The sequence below is a fragment of the Electrophorus electricus genome, chromosome 24 (genome assembly GCF_013358815.1).
Source record: "Electrophorus electricus isolate fEleEle1 chromosome 24, fEleEle1.pri, whole genome shotgun sequence".
NCBI lineage: Eukaryota > Metazoa > Chordata > Actinopteri > Gymnotiformes > Gymnotidae > Electrophorus > Electrophorus electricus.
Window position 1 is genome coordinate 2,479,819 of NC_049558.1, and position 21,091 is coordinate 2,500,909.

The 21,091-nt window shown below is 42.2% G+C and overlaps 1 protein-coding gene across 5 annotated transcripts in view; it reads right to left on the reverse strand.

Annotated features, from left to right (window-relative positions):
• casz1 (castor zinc finger 1) overlaps nucleotides 1–13,360 on the reverse strand; it is a 153,158-nt gene extending 139,798 nt beyond the window's left edge. For 3 of the 5 annotated variants that reach the window (XM_035522415.1, XM_035522417.1, XM_035522418.1), the window contains exon 1: nucleotides 13,150–13,360. The gene's annotated coding sequence lies outside the window, so the exon portion shown is untranslated. The other 2 variants (XM_035522419.1, XM_035522420.1) reach the window with 2 other exon arrangements.
• Nucleotides 13,361–21,091: the final 7,731 nt, after the last annotated feature.

The following is a 21,091-nucleotide window of genomic DNA, read 5'->3' on the forward strand; positions in this document are numbered from 1 at the left end:
AACTGGAGGCCACTTAAATGTTCTGGTGGACATAGGCTCATTTGCACTAATCCCCCCTTTCAAAACTATGGCCTTTAACAAGAGATAATACACCACAAATCAGCCGCTTGGTTTTAATACTGTGTAATGATTCCTATTTTTAAAAAGTGCAGTTCGTTTGACTTTTTAACAAAATAAATTTGCCATTGGTGGAGAGTGAGGCTCTTCTGAAACATCTGGGGAGTACAGAGTAGCTCCATCTGCAACAAGAGCTACAACGCTGTCTGTAGGCTAAGACGACTATTCTTTGCCTCGTTTTCCCAAAACAGACACAGCCGTCCTCTGCTAAGCTACCTGTCATTTATGACCTTCGTTACGTACAGTAAACATTATGTGCCATAGAAACTATTCTGAAAAAACTACAAAAAAAAAATGCAGTATTTATGTGAAAGCTACAAATATTCCATGCCAAGGCTAAGACTTTTAATACAGTAGGAAGCTAAACCACTCCCTCCCTGATCTCAGAGAGGGCCCAGTTCAATTAAAGTGATTTCATACTAGCCCTCATTATGGGACCACCATACTTACCATGAACATACAAATACATCATCTAACTTTCTCCTCCCTCATGGCTGGCAGCAGCACAAAATTTAAAGCATGGAACAATAAAGAGATAAGGGGCACTTTAAAAGATGTCAAAAGCGCGCCGTGATGTACAGTATGCCATCAGAGTGACCGTGTCACTGATGCCATGGCTGTACCGTTTCTCTGCCAACGTCCCATGGCTTATAAAAAGCGCCGGGTTTTAAAGAATGCTTATCTGTTTACCGAGCACATCAAGACAGAGGAGGCAAACAGGATAGGCAAAAAGAAAAAATTAAAACCGTGTCCAAAGTCCTTCCACAATAAGCTATAAATCATGTCCTGTTTATTGCCTCTAATAAGTTGATGCAAGGCCATTCTTCTTGCTGCCCATCGTTCAAACATTTAAGTCATATTTACAAGGAACTTGTTAAAATATTTAATAATATTTAGTGGCAATTTCAGAGTTGCCTGTCAGCGACGGATTTATTTCCTTTAAGTGTTTAAAAAGGCGATGACATGAATAACAAACTGTCAGAATTGCCTCATTTGCATAGACGGGCTATAACTCGGACACCTTGCATTAAAAAAACGAGGTTTTTAACAAAACGAGCCATAAAGCTGGTGCACGGCATGAATGATGGCATGCAACTCCCCTGCAAAGTCGCGCCAAGCCAGACAGCTTCCTAGCTACAGATGCCGGCGAGATCATGTCAGCTAATAAAGGAACATATATCCGCCAACATGGCTTATTTATCCTGCACGGATGAGCGCAAGATGGAACATCTCCTATAGAGTAGTTTAATTAATTGTGATAAAAAGCTAATTCAGAAGCTCAGCTCAAGGAAGCCGAGGGATACTTTTTTGTCGCAAATCACCCTCGGCTGTCAAATATTTCCTCCATAACTTCCTAATTTACAGTCAACAGTACGTGAGCCAGTTGTTGACTAGGCTTTCCAAAGTCTCTCATAGGCTAGAGCTACTAAAACCTTATTACTAATTAAGAAAAACCAGAGCAGTGGAGACCGTACAGCAACAAAGCACCTTTCCGCAGTCCGAGATGCTGTGTCCATCTCGGATCGGCCCAGCCTGACTCGTTTGTCCTCTTAGGTCGGCGAGTGGAAAGTGGAGGTTTTTGACCCAGTGGTGGCCTGGCTGGCGTGCGGGGAGCAGGGCCCCGTTGACGCTGATTGCAGGGCTATGAGTAGTCTCTCCCTTGTGCCCTCTCAGCGCAACTCTAATTAATAGCCTATTCATCTTCACTGATCTGAGCCTGCACACGCAGTAATATATGGTTAGTTTGGCGAGCAAGCTATTAAAGTGCAATAACCAAGTGCAGGCACTCGATTTGGAAGAGCAGCACCTTCTTACCATGGAGGGGAAACAATTAATTTATTTGATGATCCTCCGCAGCCAATCGCTTGCCTGAATTTGCTAAGGGCCCAGAGATGTCGGAGGCACTTGGACGGCCTTGTTTTTGGCTAGAGTGTTTTTCGTGCAGACCCGGCCAAACCCCGTCTTCACCTGACTCCCACCTCAAGCACAACTAAACCATCGCTCAGGACATTCGCAGGTGAAGACGCCGCCATGCCTCTCCTCACTGATCCTCTCCAATCAGCTTTTCATTAGATGGACTTAATAGTCCACCTGAATGATGACCACATTTTTATTTGCAATCGTAGCTCTTCCATGAGGAGGCTCCTTCAAGAAGAACAGTGCTTGAAAGTGTCCATTAAGATGCTTCAAAATAAACAGCTCTGATGAGATTGCCGTCACGTCCGTGATGGTTCTGAGTGCAGCGACAGAGGAAGTGTTCTTTTTCTTTGCCCGCCTTCTGTGAGGATGTGACTTAACAGCGCCAGGTGCGGTGCCAACAGGATCACCTTGTGTCTAATAGCAGGGCCATTTCTGTGTCTATGTCAAATATCCTGAAGACACAGCAGAGGGCGAGGCTGTATGCAGAGGGGATGATTATTTTGGAATTATATCCCATAATATCCATGTTACCAGGATCTCAAGAAGTCACAGCATGCTGGCGGCTAGCCAAGTCATTCAAGAAAAGATAATAAAAACATGAAGCCTTCAAACCAAGCACATCTTTCAGGATATCCCTGGAAAGACTCAGTGGTTACTCTGTGTTTCTCAAGGTTGAAAATTCACACGTTCCAAAGCTGGCACATTCTAATACAAGATTAATATACAACTACTTGAACATCCACTGGTAAACCTTTATTCTCTTTCCATTTCAAACCTTCTTTCTTAACTTCCCTTTATTAGAGGTCATGGAAAAGTTAAAAATTTAGACAGTCCAGGATTCCATTCTGGCCCAAGCCTGCTACCTTTCGTGCAAAACCTTTTAAACCCTAAAATCTTTTTGCTAGATCTTATAAGGTTTTTGTTTCTGCAGATTAAGACACTAATTGACTAGTTGTTTTTTTTTTGTGCAGGATAGCCCAGATGTAGAACTAAGCAGTGCACCTCCTCTTCCCATAGCTATAGTGCTTTAGCCCTCTTTTATTAATTAAACTTTCACCAAGTGACATTTTTCTAAAGATAGCACCCTTAAAAGCAGCTTTTCGCTACTAAGAAAGCAAAAAATAAATAAATAAATAATTTTCACATATTAAAAGAGGTGACGACCTATTATCTCCTAATTATTAACAAACACATAGCTGAAAACACTGACTTTGTACAAAAGATGACTTTAATTAAAATATGTAAATTATACAGATTAACCAAATTTACATAGTCTAAGACTGATTTGCATTTGTGAAATGCATTGTGGACCTGAAACGGAGTGTTGGCGGCCAGCGTGGTTACAGCTGGATGTGCTGTGGACACCGGCCTGGCAGGATCAGGCATCCACTGCATCGATCCGTTCATTTACACTGCGCCATTCATTTATCAGCCTGAGGAGAATATGTCATGTGACATTAATTTGCAAATAAGCTGTCGCTCCCTGTCCCAGGGACCTTTGCTATCTAGCCTCTCACTTGTAGAATTAAGGGTGTGGAGCAGAATGCCTGTTGAAAAAGAAGGTGCATGTCAGGCAGTGTCCACCAACTCCCAGCCAATCAATCCACTGATAGGTGCAGCCTGCACAAAACAAGCCACACATTTTCAGGCCAAACCAAGCACGTGTTTTTCCCTGTCTGTCTCCATACACGCTGAATAACACTATCACACGACCCAAAATAGACATGCAGGCTGACCCATGGAGTGTTTGGAATGTGGATTCAGACAAGACTGACAGTAAAGGCTGTTTCTGAGTTCTGGGTTTCTAACCCCCAATAAAACCAGAGACTTATTTTTTTCTGGTGTGTAAATGTACCGAGGCATTCTCAAATGAAAACCAATATTTTAGTGTAACCTCTGTGCCCCAAGTCCTCCCACACCTTACTCGGCCTGTCGAACGCACATTTTGAGGGGATTTTTTAAAAGGTTTTTGTCACGTTACTCTTTCTGTAACTAAAAGGACAGGTTATGTTGACAAAAAGAACTTCCCCACCCATATTACTCTCCACCCAAGTTAAATACTGTAGACTGTTGGGGTGTGGTTGCAAAATAAACACCAAAAATGTATTTGTACATTCTTTTTTTCCATTTTCCCATAATGGAGTGATCACATGGCAGTGTCTAATTGTGGCTGGCATGGCAGAGCAGATGCAACTCAGGCCCTGTCTGCTAAAGAGACGCCCTTACCAGAAGGCCTCAGTCTCCAACATTACTGACGCTTCATTTCCACAACATCACAAAATCTAAATTATGAGCAAGAGAATTAATTAGCCACTCATCACATTTCAAAACATTAGGGGGGTGTATTTGTTTGCATGGACTATTGAAAATAATGAACCCCTAATGCGTCCAGGTACTGACAGAATCCAGTGCAGTTCATGTTAATGCAGGTCGAGGCTAAAATTTGATTCAGGACTTATCAAGGTCCTCTGAAAAACTGTTTCTAATGTAAGGTTCATCAAACAGAGCTATTAGTGCAGGATCAACAGCTAAGACTGGACGGATAAGAGTTCCTTCAAAGTAAATTATCTATTGTCAGTTACAAAAGGGGATTTGCTGATTTAGCTCATACAATCATTACTGGATTCTGTGCAGTTCAGTCATGGTCTTCATGTCATGACATGTTAAAACATAATATAAATGTGAATTTAGGAAAGTTGAGGGAAGGGCAAACATCTCGTTCAGAGTCCTGTATGAAAACCGAGCAGGAGAAGCCAGTCTGGCAGTGCAGTGGGAGGAGGACTGCACCTCAGAAAACACACACACAAACCTCATTTCAGAAGAATCACTCTTTCTAGTCATTCTGCATGACAAACAGTTCCAGCCAGCTCCCTAATCTTTCCCCTCCGTTATCTGTTTTCTGCTAACGAGATGTCACTAATATGTTCTGGAATGTTGGGTGAATGGACAATTTGATTGGCTACAAGGAACTTAATGATGTATGCCAAATGTATGAGGACAGCATCTTAGGTGCCTCTGAGAATAGCTTCTTTTCGGTGAGAAAACATACTTGTTGACAAGATTTTCTAAAAGGGTTTGTCATTTTAAGCAGGCGTAATCTCAAATTAGGGCTGATGAATCATTTCCAGGGTGCCACCTCCTTTTACCAATCTAACAGCCTCCTGTTTGTTTGATTGTGCATTTTCCTTCAGTTAGTTAAATTGTGGTGACATGCACGACAGAGGCAGTATAATTAAAAGAAAAACAGTTTTCTTGTCTCTCTCTTCAAATGTGGCTGATTGTATACCTGTGTTCCTTTTAACTAATTAAAACAGCAAATCAAATACTGTAAGTTGCCTGTTTACTTAAGCCCATAAGACAATTGAAATGTGGATTCTGTTTTATTGTTCCTCTCTCCAAACAGCATCCTATTCTGACTTAATTTGCACCAGTGTGTCTTCCTGAGAGCAGTCTACAGTCATCTTTAAACGGCTCCATTTAAAATGCAATTTGATTAGCTGCCAAATTGCTACGAAGTCATCGTCACTGCTGCACAGGAAAGGGGTAAAAATTTAATTAGCATTTGTACATAAAAGAGGGTCTTTGTCGTATTTTGCACGATGCATTGCCGAATGACCGGAGCGCTCAAAGCTTCTTTGCTCCAGTGAGTTCGTACTAATCGATCTGAGGGGAGTTGACGAAAGAACATGTAACAGAAAAAAAAAGACCTCCGGATTGGGCTGAACAGAACGGCCCCACAAGACTTGCCATGTTTAAACAATCCAGGACTTTTCTTTAATCACAGTTAAGAAAATTGGCTGGGCCCAACAGCAGGAGACAGCTGCAACACCCCACAGTCATTAATGAGATTCGCTGAGGGTTTCCCCTTAAAATATTTACGTCGTCCCGTGGCACAACAATATTGTCCTAGAACGAGGAGATAAGAGCCAAGGAGGTGTGCTGAAGTTCTCCTAATCAATTTGCTAATTACTGAAGCGGCTCTAGAAGAAGAGAGGAATCCCTTCTGGCAGAGCTGGATCCTAATAAACGCTGAAAAATTTATTTACTCTGTGCGCCAAGTAGAATTCTGAAGTGGAATTAGCGCAGGGGGCTGATTGAGAGAGGCTATGCAGTGGCTGTGGTCTTCGTCGAGAGAGAGAGAGAGAGAGAGAGAGGGGGCGAAACAAACCCGGCGTCGGGAGGATACACAGGCGCCTCAGAACACAACACGGCGCCTGCTCTTAAGACAGGGACACATAAAAGCACTGATACTGCCCCCATAAAGATGAGCTCTCATAACAGCCATATCAACAAGCGAACATTTCTAAACCAAGGATGTAAAACAAGGGAGGATAAAAATGTGAAAGAGGAGAGAAAGAAAGAAAAGGAAGGTAAAATTAAAAGAGGGAGAGAGAGAGAGAGAGAGAGAGAGAGAGAGCAGTTTGAGGAGAGCAGTAAGACTGTCTGCATCTCTGTTCAGCAGAGGGCACAGTGGTGGCACACTGGGGCTGGGTGTTTGATGGCACTCCTCCACCCTGAGCCGGAACAACAGCCCCGTGCTACGCCAGAGGCCAAGCTCAACACTGAGCCTGTCAGCCCGCGCGGCCCCGCGTCCTCCCAGAGGTTAGGAGGAGAAGCCGCCGCCTCCCTCCCGGTCAGACGTGCCGACTGCAGACCCCTTTCACGGCCTTGCCCCACAGCCACGTGCCCTCCTGCCCCGGCTGTCACACCCCACCGTATGTCACCTACCACGCGAGCATCAATTACCATAAACTAAAAGATCCTGCCGTCTCGCGGATTCCCAGTGCAGCCAGCGGTACGCAGCCCACAATTGGAGCATGGAATATTCCCCCTCCTCAGGAGTGCTCGCACTAACAGCTGCCCACTGAACAGTTTTCACTGTGTGGTCAGTACATTAGCGAGGGCCATGTGATAACTGAGAACGAAGGCACAGAGGAGTTAGTTTTACACTCATCCTCCACTGGAACAGGACACAGGTTGCAGATGTATAAAGCAACGCTGTCGCAACTGTTGCCGGGTTTGTCTCCCTGTGAGGGGGCTCTCCTTTGCTCGCTGCAGTTCACTTTAACTTGTTCTTGCTGCCCCTAGTGGAGAGGAACTTCCTCCTGTACTCAGACAGTGATAGACCTAATAACACAAACGCAGACGAAGAGCAGTGAAATACCGGGTATCACTGCGGGATTTGTTTCTCTTAAATGTTACCTATGTTTATTCATTATAGAAGAACAGCTCTCTGATGTATTAAGTATTAGATTTGTGTTTGTGCGATGTTTGTAATTATGTGGTGGCATTATTTCCAGTCGTCCCACACTGGGTTCAGAATGTCAGTGCCAAATTATTGCAGGATTCTCACAATTCCTCTTTTTATAAAAAGGATTTTCCTTTAAACAAAATGCATTTTTGGAATTACTGACATCATACTCCATGCCCATATGTCAGTTCTAGCAGGACTGACGGCTAAGGTTCCACCTGCTCTCACCAATTTTTAATTTTTTTTATGCCACAGCCAAAGCATGTACAGCAAACCAAAATGGATGCCTTAAAAGAGGCAATTAAGCGTTATCACAAACAGCTCGTTTAGCAGACAGCAGCACAGATGAATCAAAGGCTAAACAAACCCCACCGGGCCTTTAAGACAAAAACAACAAAAAGGAAAAAAAAAAAAAAAAGAAAAAAAAAAAAGACCCGTTGCTGTGACATTTTGTTCCTCTCACCTCAACGCACACCAGTCACAATGGACTGCTTTGTGGAGGTTCTGGGCTCTGATCACCATGGCGATGACTCTCTGCCACCCAGGTCGCCCCTGGGGGCCATGGGCACAGGTTGCCGTCAACGAGGAAAGAAAGGGAGAGACTGGGAGGAGGGAGGAGAGAGACACGAGGGGAGAGAGAGAGAGAGAGCATCGCATGCTCCGCTATGGGAAAGCTGCTCCTACTGGTGCTCCGCGCTGATGTAACATCGCCAGCCAGCACGAAGCCGTTCCAATCCCAGAGGCTCATCTCCAAGCCTGCCTCGATACTTTCCATCGCCGAGTCAGAAAACAGCACCGCAAAACACGACCAATTACCGGGCACCGCTGACGTGGCGAACGTGCTGCGCTTTATTCAGAAAGGGCCGGAAACAAAACAAACGGTCCGAGCGGAAGGCCCCGAACGTCTGTTTGAAGGTATATCGTCTTTACATGCCGGACGGAGGCACAGGGGCAGCGCTTTCTCTGGGAGAAGAACTGATCAGGCTGGAAGGGCCCATTCGTTTACCGCAATGCATAATTGTGTTTTTATTCAGATCTGGGCCGATGCAGTAGAGCACACGTCACGCATCGCACATGCAGCAAAGTGCATCACTGCACACTTATCATAAGCCTGCTTTAGAACCGTAAATAAACACAGCCTCTAAATATGGACTGAAAAAGGTACCCAACAGGGCATCTGAAGTATAAAATGACACAGAGTAAGAGTAATTTAGTGCATGTGCTGAAAATAAACTTTTCTCATGAGGAAAAAAGATCACGTAAGCACAAACCTCAGTAATATAAATGCAAGCACTGCAAATGATTTGTCACTTTGTACATGTTTACATGCTCCAAGTCCCTCTCAACTACTCAACCAGTTGCCTCTGTGATAATTCACTAAACTCACTTGTAAGCTAAATGCAGCTTTGTCTATGCAATCACTTAATCTTCTCGCAACTGTATTAAATACCTGGCAGCAAACACCTACACAACTGCACTCATCAGTACCTGTTTACCGTGCAACATATCAGTGAAATAACTTGGGGGTTTTTTGTTTGTTTGTTTGTGTCTGTCTTTCTTTATTTATTACCAAAAAGAATATGCCATACTGCAACAGGGCAAAACCCATCTGATTCAAACAAACATTCAAATTCTGAATTAATTATGGCTGGTCGGACAGTCGGAATTTGAGAAATCATCAGAGGAAGGTTTCGCGCCCGAGTACGCGCACTGGAGTAAACATGTCATCACTTTAAACCCTGTTTCGTTTCCTCCGCTACAGCAGGTCTGCTGGAAAAGTGGGCACACGACCCCTATGGCGGACACCCGGGCCCCGGCACCGGGGCTAGCACACGGGTCGGACTCGGCACTGGCAGCACCCGGGCAGCCAGCTGGCCGGCCAGAGCACGTGCTCACGTCCCCGCTAACCTTGGCCGATGCTGCGATTAGCTTGCATTTACACTCAATGCTCCTTCTTTCCTTAAGACTTATTAAGAATGATAATGAGCTCAGGAAGGGGCAGCATGTCCCTTCCTCTGTCTTGTTAGTTGCTTTCCTCTCCTCCCTCCTCTTATGTCTTTCTCCCTCTGTCACTCCATACCTTTCTCTCCTTCTCTCTCTCTCTCTCTCTCCTCTCACTCGCTCACTCGCTCTTCCTCCTGTATTGAAAGGGCCCTGGACAAATTACCAAAAAGGCCATTTTCATCTATGAAGTGAAGGTTTAAATCGATACTTATTTCATGCCTTCAAAATCAAGCCTATATTACTGTTGTCGCTGTGATTTGTTTATTTTGCTCAAGAATTTGCGTGCTCCTTCGGTCAAGGGGAAACGCTCGGGACGCAATTCACCTTGAACCTCAATTATATTGGATTTCTCCACTGGTTGATCAAGCATGCAAAGAAGACATTTCCCCTGCACTAAAATAAAAATAATAATGATGATTAAACAAACATGAGGCTGTGCATGCTTCTGTGGTGGGAGCAGTAGATTTTACAAGGTCTACAGTAGTGCGAATATAGATACCAAATCATTACATTGTGCAATTTACAAAGTGGAGGTGTGAAAAAGCAATTACACTACATCTTGAGTTCTGTCAGGCGTGGTGTGGAATTATGAATGTACGTTTGCACAGCACGGGCTCCAGGTTCAAAGCCAAGGTCAGATAAAAAAAGAAAACAAAAACATCCCTTAAGCCATGAAAGTTGCTGGTCAGAGGGCAAAACAAAAATATCACATCCCTTGTGGGTGAGACAAAAAAACTACCATAGACATATAGTCCGCACTGAAAAGTAAAAATGCATTTAATTTATATCTGATGAGAGATTGTCAAACTTGAGTGAAGCCATTATTAAGATGTTTAGGGGGGTTTTTATATCCCCAACTATTCAACTATGTTTAAACATAAAATCTGTACTTGGGTTTTTAAAAAGCTGCTTTAGCAAACATATAACCTAGATAAACGAATGCTAATTCCTCACACTCTGTAACCCATTTCAAACGGGCTCTCATCACTCAGATGTGCACATTTTTGCATTTAGATAGACAGACATTCACATGGTAAGTTATGTCATGTTTCTATAGACTAAAGCAGTGTGGTGTTATGCGTGTGTCAGAGTGGATCTGACACACACTTTATCAGTCTGCATTCTTATTTAAATGGAAGCCGTTTCCCTAATATATTGATCTCTCTGTATACATACCACCAATTTTAATCACAAGCACATAAGGTCACTGCAAATTCAGTGTGGGCCTTCCTTCCCCGGGCAAGGAGTTGAAGCTGAAGCACAAACAGACGAAGAGGAGGAAGAGGAGGAGAAGAAAATAAGTGACAGATGGACATTGCCGTGCTTCATCAACACTGAGGCGGCGGAGCACCTGCAAAAGCACGCGGCCAGTATGAGGTGGCTGGCTGTCCAGATGGGAGCGTGCCTTCTGCCCCGGGCCACGCGCAGCCCCGCGCGTGGCCAGAGCCCCGGGGGCACTGGGACGCACAGACGCCCGCAGCTCGCGCACGCGTTCATCAGCCATTACATACGGCCTGTCACTAATCGACCCGCGGAAGCGAAGCTGGGCCCGCTCACGAGACGGATTTCCCCGACAGGACTTGATGCTGTCCGATGTCGAAACACGAGCAACTGCCTCTGCCGTTCTCCCTCACGCGGCAGCGGGGTCACGGCATCGGGAAATAAAGGTGACGGCAGACGCACGTGTAAAACGCAAAAATGCAACAAGACAGAAGCGTGCGCGACACGCAGCGCTGTCATTTCTTAAAATGCTGTCAACGGCTAGAAGGTTCTGACATTGACCAAAGCTAAGTGAAATAAGCCTCAAGAATATACAACAGGCATTTAAGAGAAAACATTTACAAAGCAAAGGGGGGAAAAAATCATGACTAAAAATAAGTTTTTTTTAAGTGTTTATGTTCACCCTGATACCACAGGCATTTTAAATAGAAGATGGCTTTCCCTGAATGATTGGTTTAACTGGGAGTGGGGGTGTAATTAATTACTTATGTGAGCCACTGCATGAGAAAGACAATAAACCTGCCTGGTCGCCATGGATATGACATATTTGCTCTGAAAACAACACAATAATTAGCAAAGAAGAAAGATCCAGCGAGAATACGCATACCCAGGGGTTTAAAGAGCCAGTGATCTTTTTTGACTCTCTCTTGTGTTCAGCTTATGTTCACAAATTATGCACAAACATATACACGTTGCTCATATTTACCAGTCCCTTACAATAGAAATGCTTTTTAAAAGGTTATATGAAGTTGCATGACACAGTAAACAATGTTTATTCGTGTTAATTGTGATATAATGAATAACCAAGCCCTTAACTTAATTCTCTGTCTTTATCTTTCTAAATACAGTTTATTTTATGTTAAGATAGGCACCTGAGCAACTGAACACATGGGAGGGAAATAAACATAAGGTGGAATTTGTGAGACGTCTTGCATTCAATTTAATCAATCTACAATCCCTCGTATACTTCTTTACCATGGACTAAATTAGTCTGTTAGAGCGCAACAGAGGCACAATAAGTCATTACCGAGAGTCAGTGTTTAGAGGCTCTGGTTCAACCAGAAATCACAGGTAATCTATTTTGCAATTATCAAAATAATAGAAGACACAAACGTGGGGCTGTGGAAAGTTTCACAAAGCTACAGCGGCTACAGAGACGGGACTATCGGAACAGAAACCACAGCCAAACGCGGCTGGGTACAGGTCGGCAGGCTAAGGCGAGCCTGCTGGAGAACACGTTTCCAAATCCGTGCTTTGTCCCAATCACCTATAGTCCTCCCATGTCATCAGGCACTATTTCAGTAGCCCAGGGCAAAAGACCCGACTAGCCAACTTCGAATGCTGTTTATTCAGATCACAGACACTTACTGAGCATTAACCGGCCAGCTATCTTATACTGATGTTGAGGTCGCTATGTATGAATGCTCAGATAACTTCCGCGTCAAGTAAGGTGGTTTTCACCTAATGTCCACAATACTAGCGTAAAGTGTGCGTCGTGAGAACTTGCTTTAGTGTAGCTTAACTGCACGGCGTATTTACCCAATGCAAAAACTTCTTTTCCCCCATTTAGTTTCATTTCGCGTCACATCAACCAGTGTTGCGTGAAATGAGTGGGCAAGGTATGAAACTGCTAGGATTTCAGACGCGTAATGTCGGCTGATAATATAACTATAACATGCCACAGCACAGGAGTAACATTAGAACATACTTGCATCAAAAAAAAAAAAAAAAAACAAGAAAAAAGATCGGATACATAAACTGTAGAATATTCCAGCATTACAAATTGGAGAGAACACGTTATACCATACTAAGGAAGTCTACAACTTTTAATTGCAGTAGATGACACGTGTTAAAGAAAGGTTACTATACCCTATTTACAAATCCAACCTGGACGCGAATAAGGCGTACTGGGTCAGCGGCGCAGGGACTCAAGGAGCCCAAAGTCACTGCGCTTTAAAGATGCGGCAGGCTATCGAAAGAAAGTTGACAGCTAGCCCCTTTTCAGACTGTCTGAATGTTCGTGGCGATGTTAAGTACTGCATCAAGTCCTCGTCTCAACTTCTAGACACATTCTACAAAGACGAAAGATTCTGAACTACTTTATGTTTCGCGTAAGTGCGGGTCTCCGGAGCGGTCAGCGTGCTCTGCGTCTGTGTTCAGATAGGCAGAGTTGAGTAGTCTGCACTGTCCAGCCGGTCAAGTGTGTCAAGCCCTGCGCTCTAAATAGTCTGCATCTCCTTCACTGACCGTGAACACCTGATCATATTAAAGTCAATAGAGCCGTAGGCAAATTCTTTATTTTGACACACCGACAGAAGTGATATGAATAGTAGTCGATAGTCGAAATAAAGTCTTACCTGTGAACTACTTCGTCGGTTTTCGTTGACTTTCCAACTTAAGAGAAATGTTGTGCAAAAGGTGGATGCCAAGGGAGCATGCGTGATCAAAGTTGTCTCTTTTTTTTTTTTCATTTTTTTCTTGTGTTATTATTGCATTTTCCTATTTCTAACACAGGGCGAGTCGCCCGGAAGATCTGCCCTGGAGACCGCAGTGGGAAGAGGAATCCTTAATTGAATTTCTCGGCGAGCAGCTGTGAGGCGCAAAAGCTGGAACGGATTTTGCTTTTCTGACCTGTCAGGTTAACTGCAGGCTGGTACTTAACCTGCAGTCATTTTAGGCCTGTTAAGACAACGAATCGTACAAGACAAAGGCCTAACTTCGAGGTCGGGTATTACAGACCACCCAACCATACAGTGCTTATTTCAAATGTAATATTTTCATGGGATGATTCAACATAGTCTATTAACAAGTAAACATGTGTTTTTGTATCTGTGAGTAGAGCCAGTTAGCTTAGCTTGAATAAGAGAGAAAAGGAATTATTATTTTTATCTTAAAGAAAAATCATGATGAGTTTAAGAGCTGGAGGTTAACACTGTGTATTCCCTATTATATCTATCTATCTATCTATCTATCTATCTATCTATCTATCTATCTATCTATCTATCTATCTATCTATCTCTCTCTCTCTCTCTCTCTCTCTCTCTCTAGATGATGTTGTTTCTGATTTAATTTTTTCCATTTTCAAATAAAACCAAGCTACAAAGTCTACCATGTCATTATCTACTGAGAAGTGCAAACTAATGCAGGGGATTTGACTCTAAGGAAAGAAGAGAAACAAAGAGCTCTGCCAGTAATAGTGTCCGGCTCTGGACGGGCGAAAAAGGCTACAAATGGGCTAAATATGAGTGTTCAGCATCATAGAGCACAGCTTCACCATTCACACTTCCCGTGTGGACTCTAAAAGTAGTTTTTAAAGGTAGCAGTTTCTGTAAGAGCAACCTTTCACCTTTTACATGTGATTATCCATGAAACAAAAGAAGGAAGTGAAAGATTTCAGAGATTACTGCTACTTCTGACTTTAAATGTGAAATGGCACAATGCAATGCTATGTTCGGAATGTGTAGACTATTAATATACATACAACATGGGTGGTAATAACATTAATAGTAGTCTATAAAAATACAAAATATTGCTATATATATATATATATATATATATATATATATATATATATATATATATATATATATATATATATTCCAAGGTCAAATATATATATTCCAAGGTCAAAGTGGGAGACAAAGAGAAGAGGGCCATAGTGACAGATGTGGCAAATCTCAAATGATGGCAACATCAGGACCAAAGAACACAAAAAGCTTGAAATACCAAAAGGGCTGAGAGAAGAACTGGAAAAGATGTGGAAGGCAACAGTGGTTCCTGTGATTCCCGTGATCATCTGAGCACTAGGGGCAGTGACCCCGAAACTGTAAGAGTGGCTACAACAGATCCCGGGAAAAAAAAAAACATCCGAGATTTCTGTCCAGAAGAGTGCAGTCCTGGGAACAGTTAAGATTCTATGCAGGAACCTCAAACTCCAAGGCCTCTGGACCCAAGCTTGAAGGATAAAGAGACTGCCCAGAGGAGGATGAGTGGCAAATCTTTTTATATATATACATTTTTTTAATACAAAAAATGCAGTTTCAGTGGTGTTGTTGCAGAAGTGAGCCCATAGGAACTGAAGAAGTGATAATGTGTTTTAAACCTGAACTTTGCCTTATCTAAATTCTGCAGTCTTGTGAACTATTGACAAACAGATTATTGCCAATTAGCAGTTTTGTGATGTGCCCTGCTCTACATAATAAAGAATCAGAAGTGATCAATTGCACAGTCAACTAACAAGGTGAGGTACTGATGTCTCCATGTCACCCAGTGTCAGAGTGTACATCATTCACTAAGAGCAGCATAAAGCCACATATCACTTGGTCAGAATTAATTCCAAAATCAAAATTAATTCCAAATTAAAACAAGCATCACGTTGTCTCAGGGTGATTGCCAGGAGTATTATATACACTATATATACTTTGGGATACAATAATGATGAACAGTTTTATGTTAAATTCTTTAAATCATTCTGATTTATGAATAATCTTATTACTTCATGAGAAGTATTATTGCTTAATGCTTATTTAGAAACAATTTACCCTTAAACTTTCACACTTTTCGCTATTAAAGCTGAATAGAATAATATTTCAAATCTACTAGTTGATAAATATTACAAGACACATTCATAGTTCAAATCCCCATCGTGTTATTGTCAGTGGGATACTGTTACAAATCGTACATATTTAATGTTGAGATAGTCCACTGTGTTCAGAAGCATTGCTCATGTTCTGTGGTTCAAATGGTTGGGTTCAACACTTTTAAACAGTCAGGTTTAACACCACAAGAAAGTGCTTCTCTGAAGCAGTACAAGAAGTCTCCAAGTATACACCTGTAAATAAACTGCTGCATTTTGTCATGCTAGACATATAACGAGAGAGAAAACACCGTCCATGGAACTTTAAAAAAGTGTTTCTACTTTATTTAAGCAGGCCTGCGTAACTTGGTGAATGACGGAATGCGGATGTCAAACTCTGATCAAGCCACTGGTTCCACATACCCATCAATCAATTCCCCTGATGTTGCAATACGGTGATACAGAATAATAATGTAGTAAGAAAGGCCAAAAATCAATACATTATTCTGCAGATCACTTGATTCAGTAATGACCAGCACAATTATTGCCATCCATTGATTCATTAGGGCCAGTCTCAAGGGTAGACCCAACAAACCCCAAGCCTCTACCAGTGCCATCTCCAATTCTGAAACATTAAGAGCTAATATCAAGGAGGGACAAGGTTAGAAGAGCCACACTACTGCATTAAACCACTTAATGCAATTATTTTCCCTTTTTTTGCCTATCTGGCCTCTTATTTTAGTCTCATATTCATCTCAAATGTGTGATAGAAAACAATGAAAAATGTTAGAAGCTCAGTGATCAAATGTCATGGCTTTACTAGCGGTATGACCATTTATCACAGAATAATGAAGTAGTGTGATAATGGTTGCTCATTCAAGCTTTACTCAACAGTGAGAACATGTCTCTGTTCTCCCACAGACTAGTCCATCCTCTGAACTGAGCAAACAGAAAATGATCCATCTTTAATAAACTGTGCTTAAACATACTGACAGTACTACACGTGAACGATAGGAATTGACATCACTGATGAATACCACCTTCAGCATCCACATTGACTATGTGATAAAGCACTGTCCATATGGCAAAGCTAATGAGTAAGCGTTTCTACCATAAAGACACCTGCACTCTGCACAGACAGAAAACCCTGACACTGGATTTACTGGGATATTAACACCTCTGACCACCTGAGCAAGGACATTTTGACCCCTCAGCATCGCAGCATGTCCGTTGCACTAATGGAACAGCTCGACTTACAAAATCACAAAAAGAACAAAAGAAAGAAAGTCTTAAGATCGTGAACTGCCACCAGTCACCTAACGCCAGGTTGGATTCACAGGCTGAACAGGCTTCGTTTCTTTCTGCATGCTGTGGTAGCGAAGTTTTGCTCTGAATTTAAAAAAGCACGATTTTGTTCCACGTAAACGCCTGCAGAGGTGCCCAAATAACCTGGGCAGACTTTAATCAAGGTGGACGGCAGTACTCCGCTGCATAGTATCGAAGGGCATGAGACTGGCAATCACCTTAGATTAGATGAAGACCTGTACAAAAAAAAACCCACCACAGGTCCTGCAGAAGCCTGCATCAGACTGCACACCGGATGTTAGGGGTTGTGGCAGCTGCCTGTGATCAGTGAATAAGGAGCAGCTCGTTGAAGGAGAGCAATTCAGCTGAGCAGAGGAAAGTTTAACAGATCGGGCAGCTGTTGCTATTTTATTCATTCAGTGTAGACTTGGGAGTTAATGCTTTCTCCATACTTCGCATTATTTCATTATTATCACTGCATATATTTTGTGTAAAAGAATTTGATTCATCACGTTATGCATTCCAGATGTGAAAAGCAGATGAAGGTGGCTGAGAAAACGGAGACATGTACAGAGCTAAAAATGCAGCCTTTTAAGCAAGAGTCAAGTGCCAAGAGGTTCCCATAGTTCTGAGGGAGGTTTGGGAAGCCCTTGAGTATAACAATGTGTTTTTTCCATTTATGTACATGCCTAATTTGTGCACAATAACAGGTAGATGGTCATTTCCTCAATCACTTACACAGGAAATGAAGGTGTGGGGCATTGTTTACACATTAGAATATCACCTAATACGAACAAAACAAAAACGCAGCCATGCACCCACAGGAGAACAGAGACGGCGATTTCAAGATATTAACACATACATCTGTGTGCACATAGATGAATGAATCTCTGCAACGAATGAAAATAAATCTGGAACTGATCCAAGAACTGAAAAGAGGTTTCACAGTCAGACAACATAATCTGCATCACCATTTCATAGGAATGACTGTCAGACAGCTCTTCTCTTATTGGAGGTAAGCTAATTCAAAGTGTTTAATAATGCGGCCTACCAACCATGTGGCCATATGGTGTTGATAAGGTATCTGGGTGCAGAGTTTAAAATCTAATTTTAATAAATTCTTAATCAGCTTGTAGGATACTGAAACAACGCAGTTAATGGAAATATGTGGAGTCAGCAAGGTCCTTTGCAGTTGTGGTCTTTAATAAGATTTGAGAGGCATTACAACAACACAGCAGTCAATGTCAAGTTAAGCTGTTCCCTCTGTCCGTAGGCCAAATATGTGTGTGTGTGTGTGTGTGTGTGTGTGTGTGTGTGTGTGTGTGTGGCAGGGTTAAGATGAGGGGAGAGGAGTGGAGGAGGTAGCAGGCAGGAAGCATGGTCATCTATTTGAAAAGAGAAGGAATGCAATCTCATGAGGAGAAAGGGAGTCAGTAGCGCTGTATATCACATATCATCCACGTCTGATCGTTCACGGTTTCTAATTACTGAAGGTGAGGAGGGCCATCATTTTATCGTATTTGTTTTGCATCACTGCAAAAATAGAAAATGAGGGCTTGCAGAGCTGTACCAATTTACTTCATTTCGACCTTGATTAAAAGAAAATTAATTGCCACATCTCTCATTATGTTGTAAGCAGCATTTGATGACTGGAATAGGAGAGGAAAAAAGACAGACAGAGGCTGGTGCGGAGTGCAAGCTTGACCTGCATGTTCAGGAGACAACACACTCCTCTAATGACGAAAATAAACAGCTCTTTAAACACAAGCATCACAAGACAATGTCAAAGATATTAGTTTTAATATTCTCTTCATGATGCTTAACAGCGTAAGAGACCTTGTAACTTTGCCATTTCGTCTAGCACATCCTTTGCAAAACACAATTAAATCTTTGAACCAAGGTGCAGGGAGCCGTGTTCAGTTCGGGAGACAAGCCACTGAGCATAACTTTTGTGTCAACTGGCACAACAACAAAAGATAATGGATGTAAAATACACACGCATGAGAACAGATGAAGGAAGTCTGGTTCTTCCAAACTATGTATTTTCCAGTATGTTCACTGTGATTTAGATGTACAGATTTGTTTTTGTTTTTTGTTTTTTGTTTTTGTTTTTTGTTTTCCTTAACTGTCTATCTAGTAATCTCCCCAGACATGTCCTATGCTACTGTTTTCTCCCACCCTGTGATTTAGCCATCATATGGACCAGAGGATCACTGTTACTAATTTACAGGGCTTGTGTCTGATCACATGAAAATTTCTCCCAGATAGGGATCTCCAGAAGCAGGAAAAGGGATCTGTAGAAGGAGGGGGAAAAGGAGTTAAATGGTGTTTTGTAAATAAAATCCTCTTTCATCTGTCCATACCTGTGTTGGTCCAAAAGCCCAGCAGACCAGATGCCTAATAGGATCCCCTGTGTCTGTGCACACAGCACATTCTGAAATATTTATATGCATTTGACCCACTCCAATAGGGGGTATGACAAAGGGTACTACGTGCCCCCCCCCCACACTGACTCTCCCACGCTAATCTCTCATTTGACATAGAACAATCTCAGCTATTTGTCTTTTTCTTTAATCATTTGCCACATTTATGGTTTTGCTCCAACTCTAGCTGAGGATTCCATGAATCAGATACAAATGAATGTAAGTTAAAAATGTTAAAGTGGCCCCAAATGAAAATGTATTAAGTAATTAATGCCTCGGCATATGAAGCCTACTTATAATACTCCGCTTAGACAGAGCGTGACTAATCTATTTACTTCCCTTACTGTAAATGTAAGGACTTCATCTTATGTTGGCTTCAGGTGTTGGTACTTCTCTTCCAGGTGAGGCAGTTTATGACATCTCACTGGATCACATTATGGCATACTATGTCAAGCTATCGTGGGTAAAATGGAGACGCCTGAATAATTAATCAAAATAATGTAAAGTAATCCAGCAAGCGTCCTCTCGCTCTCTCTCCCACCTGTTTGCCACGGTTGGACTGCGCAGTGCAGACGGCAGCTCTGGTACACGGATTAAAGGAGACATCCTTCACATTGGACTGATGATGCGAGAACCTGAATCATCTCCTAAAACACATCCAAAGACCAAATTTCACTTTAAGCAGCTTGAATTTGAATTTAAATTTTAATTTGAATATTAAGTAACAGTAAAAAAAAAAAAAAAAAAAAAAAGAAAAAAAAATGTTGGAACAATTACATTGCGTTAATTCATCTGATACAATGTCAGTGTGGACAACTGGACTTTCACTGAAAATGGTGAGGGCCTTCCATGTGAACACAAAACATTGCTGAACAAATGAGAAAAAGGAACAATGTCCTCTCTAATTAGAGATCATGTGCTCCGAGTCTCCACCACAGAAAGGCACATACAGTACACTCTTGAGAAAATGATGTAATGTGGTCAGTGGTAAGGTTTTAAGGGAAAAGGCAATGCACTTATTGTCCATCTAACAATGGACTCACGATGACTTAAAGCAGAGGTCTGGTAAGCAAAGTGGACCTTTTTCTCTCCAATACACTATGCATGGGAAATGCCAGGAAATTAGTGTCTTCTTTGTGCATGTGGTTTAAGCACAGGGAAGGTGAGAGTCCTTGGGAGTCTAGTTAGGTTTAAAGCACTCCCCTGGCAAAAGACAAGCTCTCCATTTATCCAGGAAGCTTCTCTGGCAGAACCTCCAAGCTGTGCCCCAGAGTCCATGCTACAGATACGCTGGCAAGGCATTTATGTTTAATTCCACTCTGTAGTTTAGTGGGTTAACTGTGCTGCACATACAGTACGCGTATCTGGAAAGCTGTGAGTAATTATCTGTTTACAGTACAAAACAAAAATATGAGCAATGCAGTACAGGGAAAGGTAACCTAGAGTGCAGGATAAATGTCTCTATTTTAGATGGCAGTAAATCCCCTTCGCTCTTCCCCCCCCACCCCTTTTTCAGATATGAGCCACTGAAAGTGTTCAGTTTTAGGACACAGAGAGGTCACACCTGTTGTGGAACTTGATAGAAGGCTTATTTATAAACTTTCAGGCCTCCAGTCTCTTCCTTCAGAGAAAACGCTGACATACATGGGGGACAGAGGAGGGGCGCCGCCGAAAAGTGCAGCAACTGGAAAATCCATAAAGTCCTGAAATGATAAAATTAACAAGCCATCTGATCAGGTTTCTAACAGGAGACGGAGAAGCTTTTTGGTTCCATACTAGGGAAACAGAGCTTGCGTGTTAAGTACACAGCTTGTGTGTTAAGAATAGAATGACCCAACACTTATTCCTTTTTTTTTTTCTCTTCTATCATTGAAAGGTCATTGAAATGTCACAAACATAAATGGCCACATTCCTTTTTCCACAAAACATGTGTGAGCATTGTTTGTGCCGCATGTTTTCAAGTTTTTTAAAATACAGGAAAAGCAAGAAAACATA